This window comes from Balaenoptera borealis, assembly GCF_965194805.1.
Source record: "Balaenoptera borealis genome assembly, chromosome: 5".
NCBI classification, from domain to species: domain Eukaryota; kingdom Metazoa; phylum Chordata; class Mammalia; order Artiodactyla; family Balaenopteridae; genus Balaenoptera; species Balaenoptera borealis.
Window position 1 is genome coordinate 31,698,785 of NC_138862.1, and position 9,902 is coordinate 31,708,686.

The 9,902-nt window shown below is 36.4% G+C and overlaps 1 long non-coding RNA gene across 1 annotated transcript; it reads right to left on the reverse strand.

Moving 5' to 3' along the window:
• Positions 1–4,312: 4,312 nt before the first annotated feature.
• Positions 4,313–9,678, reverse strand: LOC309629473. The gene is made up of 2 exons (XR_014245088.1): positions 9,167–9,678; positions 4,313–9,128 (listed from the first exon to the last, which is right to left on the reverse strand). It is a non-coding gene; the product is annotated as an uncharacterized lncRNA (long non-coding RNA).
• Positions 9,679–9,902: the final 224 nt, after the last annotated feature.

The window sequence follows — 9,902 nt, forward strand, 5'->3', positions numbered from 1 at the left end:
TACTACACCACCACCATCACTACCACTACCACCACCACCACCACTACTTCTATCACTACCAATACCACTACCACTACCACCACCACTACCACTACCACCACCACCACTGCTACACTACCACCACCACTACCACTACCACTACCACTACCACCACTACTACACTACCACTACCACTACCATGACCACTACCAATACACTACCACCACCACCATCACTACCACTACCACCACCACCATCACTACTACTATCACTACCAATACCACTACCACTACCACCACCACTACACTACCACCACCGCTACTACACTACCACTACCACTACCAATACACTACTACCACCACCATCACTACCACTACCACCACCACCACCACTACTACACTACCACTGCTACTACCACTACCACTACCACTACCACTACCACCACCACCACTACTACACTACCACCACCAACACCACTACAATTACCCCATCACTACCACCACCACCACTACCACCACCACCACCACTACACTACCACCACCACCACCACCACCACTACCACTACCACTCTCCTCCTGTCCTTTTTATTTCATGTTCCTGTTATTTTTCTTCTCATTCTCCCCTTCCCTTTCTTCCTATTCTTTTCCCTCTTCTTCTCCTCTTTCTTTTTCTTCTTCTTTTCTTCTTGTTGATTAAAAGGAGAATCCATGGAGTGAAAAAGCTTGAGAGCCACTAGTGTAATTATAACTATGTTTCTCATATTGTGACAGTGGGAGAAAAAAGAGGCATGGGGAGAGGGAGAGACAGAGAGAGAGAACAAGAGATATAGGTGTATATATATAAAGATAGATAGATAGATAGATGATAGATATAAAATACTTGGAATCCAAAGACAAATAACACATTTCTGGAAACACAAAGATATCATTGTATTTTGTATTTCCAGATTGAAAAATAAAATAATGTTATGGTTGTTGAGATGTCAACAGAGAAAATATAATGCATTAAAGACCAGAGTGAAAAAACTTTTGGCAGAAAGAAACAGCAAGTGTATATTTTCTTGGTTCTCTAATATTTTCTTTGATTATGTTAAAGTAAACAAACAAAACCTATTAGCTCAATATGGCCACAGAAAGTCATACACCCCAGTGAAATTTTCTATAATGAAAAAGCTGGTGAGCTAAAAATAAATGAATAATATATATATAGAAAAATAATTCGAGATAAACACATGCACATATGGTCACCTTATTTTTGATAAAGGAAGCAAGAATATATAATGGAGAAAAGACAGCCTTTTCAATAAGTGGTGCTGGGAAAACTGGACAGCTACATGTAAAAGAATGAAATTAGAACACTCCCTAACACCATACACAAAAATAAACTCAAAATGGAGACAAGACCTAAATGTAAGACCAGACACTATAAAACTCTTAGAGGAAAACATAGGCAGAACACACTATGATATAAATCACAGCAAGATCCTTTTTGACCCACCTCCTAGAGAAATGGAAATAAAAACAAAAATAAACAAATGGGACGTAATGAAACTTAAAAGCTTTTGCACAGCAAAGGAAACCATAAACAAAACAAAAAGACAACCCTCAGAATGGGAGAAAATATTTGCAAATGAAGCAACTGACAAAGGATTAATCTCCAAAATATACAAGCAGCTCATGCAGCTCAATGTCAAAAAAACAAACAACCCAATCCAAAAATGGGCAGAAGACCTAATAGACATTTCTCCAAAGAAGATATACAGATTGCCAGCAAATACATGAAAGGATGCTCAACACCACTAATCATTAGAGAAATGTGAATCAAAACTAGAATGAGGTATCACCTCACACCAGTCAGAATGACCATCATCAAAAAATCTACAAACAATAAATGTTGGAGAGGGTATGGAGAAAAGGGAACCCTCTTGCACTGTTGGTGGGAATGTAAATTGATACAGCCACTATGGAGAACAGTATGGGGGTTCCTTAAAAAACTAAAAACAGAACTACCATATGACCCAGCAGTCCCACTACTGGGCATATAGCCTGAGAAAACCATAATTCCAAAAGAGTCATGTACCACAATGTTCACTGCAGCTCTATTAACAATAGTCAGGACATGGTAGCAACCTAAGTGCCCATCAACAGATGAATGGATGAAGAAGATGTGGCACATATATACAGTGGAATATTACTCAGCCATAAAAAGAAACGAAATTGAGTTATTTGTAGTGAGGTAGATGGACATAGAGTCTGTCACACAGAGTGAAGTAAGTCAGGAAGAGAAAAACAAATACCATATGCTAACACATATATATGAAAGCTAAAAAAGGAAAAAAAAATGCTTCTAAAGAACCTAGGGGCAGGACAGGAATAAAGATGCAGATGTAGAGAATGGACTTGAGGACACGGGGAGGGGGAAGGATAAGCTGGATGAAGGGAGAGAGTGGCATGGACTTATATACACTACCAAATGTAAAATAGATAGCTAGTGGGAAGCAGCCGCATAGCACAGGGAGATCAGTTCAGTGCTTTGTGACCACCTGGAGGGGTGGGATAGGTAGGGTGGGAGGGAGAGGCAAGAGGGAGGAGATATGGGGATATATGTATATGTATAGTTGACTCACTTTGTTATAAAGCTGAAACTAATGCACCGTTTTAAAGCAATTATACTCCAATAAAGATGTTAAAAAAAAAAGAAAAAGAAAAAGAATTAGTATTTTCAGATCTCTTTTCAGGTAGGTTTCTATACAGCTATGGTTCTACTAAGCAGGTACAACCACATGAACTCAGAAGGAGGAAGAGAGCAATGAGTGGAAGCAAGTATACTCAAGGATGTTGGTTCTTTTCGAAAGCATGTGGGGCAGTGGCTTGAGGGGTTGATGCCTTGTGTTCAGCCCTAGTGGAAATCCTAGTACACGGTTCCTAGTACCCTAAGTGCCTAGTGCTATAATGAGTAGTGTTGATGCTTTCATTACAGACCTAGAGACTGTCAAGCAGAGTGAAGTTAAGTCTGAATGAGAAAAACAAATACCGTATAATATCACTTATATGTGGAATCTAGAAAAATGGTAAAAATGAACTTATATAGAGTCACAGATATAGAGAAAAAACTTATGGTTACCAAGGGGGGAAGTGGGTGGGGGGATGAACTGGGAGATTGGGATTGACATATATACACTACTATGTATAAAATAGATAACTAGTAAGAATCTACTGTATAGCACAGGGAACTCTACTCAGTGCTCTGTGGTGACCTATATGGGAAGGAAATCTAAAAAAGAGTGGATATATGTATGCATATGACTGATTCACTTTCTGTACAGCAAGAAACTAACACAACGTTGTAAAACAGCTATACTCCAATAAAAATTAATAAAAAAAGAAGAAACTTAAATATGATTAGCTTTTCCTAACTTCTATTGTTGCTAGACTTCTTGGAGATTCTTCCAGCTTGCTAATGAATCTCTTTCTACTTAAACTAGCTAGAGGAAGATAAGCAAAACACAGATGCCAATAAAGAAAAAGGAACATATTTAGGTTAAAAACTACACTTGGGTAAAAGAAGTACCCCAAATTGGTCCCTAGGACCATGGGGATGGAGCAGAGGAAGGCCAAAGTCTAGAACAAAGAGAAAGAAGAGGTGGAAGAAGAGAAAGAAAAGGCTGGGAGAAGTGATGGAGAATGCATGCATTTTAACAGCCTCAGAAATATCAATGAAAAATGTCCAGGTACTTAACATTAACTGATGCTGGTGATAAAAGCAGGCTGGCTTTAAATTCAGGGTCACATGTTATTTGACTTTACTTATAGCATCCAGATACCAACCGGATCACTTCTATTCTGCATTACCTCCTGTGGTGTCAAATGTCTAGGCACCTTATCCGGCTCGCCTCTCTTTTGCCTCAGGGTCCCAGGACTCCCCAAGGACGCTTACTCTTGTTTGAACAGCAGTTCAAGTGTAGCCAAATCTCCATCTGAAATACTGTGTTCCTTAAATTTTACCCATCTCATATTTATTCTCTAAACACAGACATCTTTGAGACTAATCTATAGGTCCATATCTCATCATGCTTTCTTTTTCCTTGGGGAAATACTCTGCTTTCATTATGCATGCCATCCTATACTAGTGTCATTCTGTCTCTTTAGCAGGACTTTCCCCCTTCCCTCCAGCAATTTTAAATATCTTTCCTTCACAGGACTACCTCTTCATATCCTCCAGGAAGCCTTTCAGGACTACTCCAGTGGGAATTTCCATATTAATATTAATTGAACTGTACTGTAGCACCTACTCTCTGATCCACTATTTTTTTCAATTTATAAAGATAGGTTGCTTTTTCTTTTTTTTTTTTACTGCTTCATTTCTTGATGTACCATCTCATCAATTAGATCCTAAGTTCCTGAAGAGCAGGGAAAAACAATATTTTGACTTTCTTTGAGGTAATAGTTTCAAAAATAATAAATGAAAGGCAATATCAATGACAAAAATAACCCATCCATGTGGCACTCAACCATGACAATTGGAAACAAATAGACCAGAAGCGTGCTAAGTTTTAGGCAACTGTATTGCCAAAGAAATCCCAAACCTTTGTCTTAATAAGGTATAACAATTTGGTTTACAAAGAAATTGTTAGGCATTTAAAATTGCCATGGTAGGAGGTGGGATGAGTGAATGTGCTGTACCACCCCAAGAAGTTTCAGTGCTCACCTCAGATACGGCCAGGAGATACTGGGCAAAGAAGATTCTTCCAGGGGTCAAAGCCAGGGTCACAGAGGAAAATGAACAGTGGGTAACATATGCAAGAAATGCATCAGGGCCTGTCCCACTGGCTAATCATGGAACATATTCCACTGCCAGGGCAAGGCCTCAAGGCTATTCCTATTAGGTAGTATTTGATTACCATACATTTCTCATTCTCCTCTTACAGCATTTTTAATCTACAGGTCACACAGCCACACCGAGATGTGATGTGCATAGATGTTCATTTAACTCAAAGATCCGGGGGCTTGAGCTCTATGCAGAAACTCTCAGAGACATTGGGGTTGTTTCCTTTGAGGGAAGGTTGTGTTTCTTCCATATATGGGGGAAAAAGTACACATTGATGTTTGGGTGGGCAAAAACTCAGATGATTTCCTGCCCAACATTCATTCTCTTTTTCTTGCCAGCAGAACCTTGGGTATCGTGCCCAGATGAAGATAAAGATAAGGGAGCAAGCTGAGATTTAAACAGATGTTATGTGAAGATTCAAGGTAAGTTTTTTTTTTTTTTCTCCCTCTGTGCATCTTCCTTTCTGATGTCTCAAATGAGGATATGATAGTGTGTCAGGAGTTCCCAAACCACTTTCAGATTTGTTGATTTGCCAAAAGGATTTACAGAACCCAGAAGTTCTTATTTTCATGGTTATAGTTTATTACAGCAAAATTATACAACATAAAATCACAAAGGGAAAAGGTGCATGGGGCAAAATCTGGAGGAAACAAGTCTCAAGCTTCCAAGATTCTGTTCCCAGTGGAATTAAACAGGATGTGCTTAATTTCTCTAGCAACAGCGTGTGAAAACACAAGCAATGTGTTTTCTACCAGGGAAGCTTACCTGTGCCTGAAGCTAGGTGTCCAGGTTTTTCATGGGGCTCAGTCACAAAAAGCGTACAATGCCTGCAGGACTTACTGCAGTCCCTCCAGAGTCCCAAAGGAAGCAGGTACTCACCATAAATTATACTTGTTTATACAGCTTATCTACAAAAACTGGTACAGTGTGGTTAAAGGCCCCAAGTCTACAAAACACTCATCAGTCAGAACACTCAAAGACTTCAATTCCTAGGAGTGGTCAAGGGCTAAGCCAGTCAAAAAGACAGACCCACTACTGGGAATATGCAAGGCTCGAGCAACTCAGGCCTGCTGAGTTAACTCTTTTCTGCACAGATGGCTGGTGCACTAGCAGCCATCTTGTGATTTTGGGAATGGAACCTAGGGTTAACTTAGATATCTTTGTGGATCCACCAACACAATCTTAGCCTGCTTAGCTCTTCACTTCTTTTTGTGTTTGTGTGCATGTGTGTGTATCTGAGAGAGTGAGAAGAAAGAGAGAGAGAAACCTACCTTATACACCAAAGTTATTGTTAATGCTCATCTCTATTACTATTGACTGAATCCAATTTCTAATTCTTAACTGACACTAAAGTGAATGCTTATGGTACTTTATTTCCTTAGTTTAAAAATGACAAGTATAAAATATTCTTTGAATAAGATTTTACTTATTGATAGTTATCACTGAGTTACAAACTAATGACATATTTGACTTTTCTAAGAAGCATTCTATCAGTATAATCTCTAGGGCTCATGACTACTTGCTTTGAGTTGTAAGAGGACAAAACAAAGAGGTCAGGAGTTACTCTGTAAGAAATCTTGAAAAGCTCAAATTTTCAGTTTTGCTTTATGGACCAAGGTTGGCTAATGATGACTTCATGTAAAGAAGAATAAAAAAATGATTTTTATATGATTCTGAATGCTCAACCATTATAATCCACTTTATCTCCCTCTCCCCTTCTTTATTACATACCTCAAGTTCTTAGGTTCTGCTTTATTCAGGGAAGTTTGATGACTACAGTGATGATTTGCCTGCATCACTTTCTCATTAATATCACTGGGCTTTAAGGCAACTATAAAATACAGGCTCCAATGAACCATCCATATCCTGCTCCTTGTTCCTTGGACTCTGCTCTGTAAGTAGGATCATTTTGAATATGAGTTCAAATGGCATCAGAAATAAATTGAGAAACAAAAGATTTATGGATTAAAAACTTCCTCGGCGAACTATCTTGATAGGGTCCACTCAGAGGATGTGAGCTATTTTAAACAATTTTTTAAAAGGAAGTTTATAAGTAAACATGTTAAGTAGATACAATAAAATGGGTTGTCATACCCAGTAACAGCAATTCATAATATGCATCAATATAAATGTATTAACTTCTCTTAAATATATATTTTGAATGCTTATGGAGTTTTTCTTTCTGAAACACTCTTCTGATTTTGATCATCTTGTGTAATTTTCTTTAGCTCAAGTGTGTTTTACTGAGCATAATTAAGTTTGATTTTAGAGAAGGGATAATTAAATTTCAAGAAAATGATGGAAAAGTGAAAATGGCAGCCTTATATTATCTATTAGTGGAATATTATCCATAAATTACTCATTTTATCAATTATCTTCTATTTTAAAGCTCTACTGTGATGCAATAGAAAGATTATTGGCTCTAAATCTCAGAAATATTTCATTATTGCACCTAAAATCTAAAACAACAACAAAAATTTCCTGTGTCTAAAAGTAAAATATCCCAAAGATATAAACTAACAATAATGTTTTAAAAAGCAAATAAGCAGAAGCTAGCAAATAAAAGGTGCTCAACGAATAGTTTTAAATGAATGGAAAACCAGGTGGTTGAGGCATTGTACTTCCCGAACTGTGTTATTGGCAAGTACTTCCAAGCTAGTTATTAATTCAGGGTGAATATGGGCAACCAGAATATAGTTTATTGAACTTCAAAAATGCATACTTAGTTTTTCACATTGCTCCACAGACTGTGGACATTGAATCTCTGAAAAAAAAATTATGTAAAATCATGTCACTGCCTCTCTGAACTGGTAACAAGTAACTGTTTTACCTTCCAAGTGTCTTTGTAAATTTTTATTCAACTCATAATACAATTTTCATCTTTTCACTCATTCTTTCTTCTAAATAAATGTGCTTAGTTTAATCATGCTCTAAAAAATGACTTAGCCATGCTTCAAAAATATAAAACCTGTATTTGAACTACCTGTGTTCAGTCATAACATTCAAAGAAAGTTTTGTGCAGAATGCATGCTTCACTTTGAGAAGAGTTCAATAAAAGTTGAAAATGAATGGGATAAAATGAACTGCAAAATATGGCTTTTAGTCCTGAAATGGCCTGGTTCCTCAGAAGATGTAAAGGTCAAATTGTAATGTCATGCCAATATATTTTGTAAAGTATACTAAGGGCACTGCATTTAGAGAAGCAAATCTGCGTGACAAAACTTGTAAGAAAAACAAAGGTCGGCACAAAAATCAATACATTCCTGCGACAGGCACTGTAATAAATAATAAAAATGAAGAACTGGTTGAATTTAGCTCAGTTTTATTATAAAGTCAAACTAATATCCTATTTTACTGTCTAAGAACAGTATGCCCAGGAAAATGCAGAAAATTATGAGCTGTACTTTACATTATTTTAGTGCACAAACAGTCTCAAAAATAAAATTGAAAAATGTTTCTGACCTTCACTTTTATACTTGAAGCACAATACCTACATGTATCTGTAAATTGGCTAGTTTTTACATAACATGAGCATAATCGGGCCCTAATGTTCATAATGAGGATTCACTCAGCATGTACGTCACACTTCATCATGTAAACCCAACAACAGCTCTTCCCCCTGGGACCAGATTTATTTTCATACTACATTTCACAAATAAGGAAACTGAGGCATAAAACGATTAACTTATCTGGCATAGGTCACAAGGAAAATCTGTGCCAGATATCAAATTATGATTCTTAGCTGCTGGAAGCAGGATTCAAGGCCACTGAGTCTTTAATCTCCTGAATTTTTATTTCTTGGGTCATGTCACCATGGATATAATTGCTGATATACATAGGCTAAGGGATTCTCTGTCAGGATGATTTTCCCATTTACTCAAAGAATTGCAGCTATGAAAAACTAGCTTCGGTTCCGAGAATAGCATCTCGAGGGCCTGGGGACATATGGGGATGTACACAAGTATATGCACGTGCATTTTTTAAGCTAAAGGAAGTTAAGCGTGTTGAAAGAGAAAGCTCACATATAAATCTAGAGTAGTAAATTTCTTTGTGTGGATATGCAGTCATTATGATCTTGTTCATGGCCATCCTTGAAACTGGAACATCTAATTAGCCATAGATATAACCACTGTATGTTTTGAATTGTCTAGAACAATCTTAATTTACTATAGTTATATTCTTAAAAAAGATTGTTTATTACATATATAAATATGTGATTTATTAAAATTTAAATGCCTCTTTGAGATTTTCCATTTGCATAAATCCATAAATATTAAAAATGTCTTTGACAGTCATTATGTCTAAATTTTAAGTTTATTAAACTTAATTTAATAAAGGACTGAAGTCAGGGAGAGGAGACTGTGGAGAGGACTGAAGTCAGGGAAATTACATATTGCATTTTTCAAACTCCCAAATATATTTTAATTGCTTTGTGTAAAATCAAGACAGCTTCAGAGAGAAAATACAGACACATGAAAGGCAATTTAAAGGGGATATGGTCGTAGTGAGAAATAATTGCCGTGGTGATTCTTTTGCAAGATATTGTGTGATAATTTTATTTAGCAGCTGCTGTCTCTTAAAATATGATATGTTGTCAGAAATAATGGGCCCCATATATTCCAGAAACAGGACATTCACTGTAATATGTTACCAAAGATGGCTTTGTCCTGAGTTTGAAAACCAGTTTAGGGACATCATCTTCCATATTATTGATAATGAATTGAAATTCGAGAAAAAAATTCATGTTTATAAAATTTATATATGTATATGATTTTTCCAAGAATTATGTATACATAGATGACTATGGATAAATGTGATTAACAATATAGACATTTCACATACATTAGCATATTTGAATATATATATATATATATATATATATATATATATATATATATATATATATACATACATACACAGAGAATCTTATTTTAGTTGTCATTTAGTGAACAGTATATTATACTTTAAGTTTTTAATCTATCATTAGGGACATTCAACAAAATAACAATGATCCTGCCGCTGCTGATAAATGCTACTTGAGCTGATTTAAACATATGAAGAGAGAAGGAAAGAAGATCCTTGGCAAGAATTGCTCT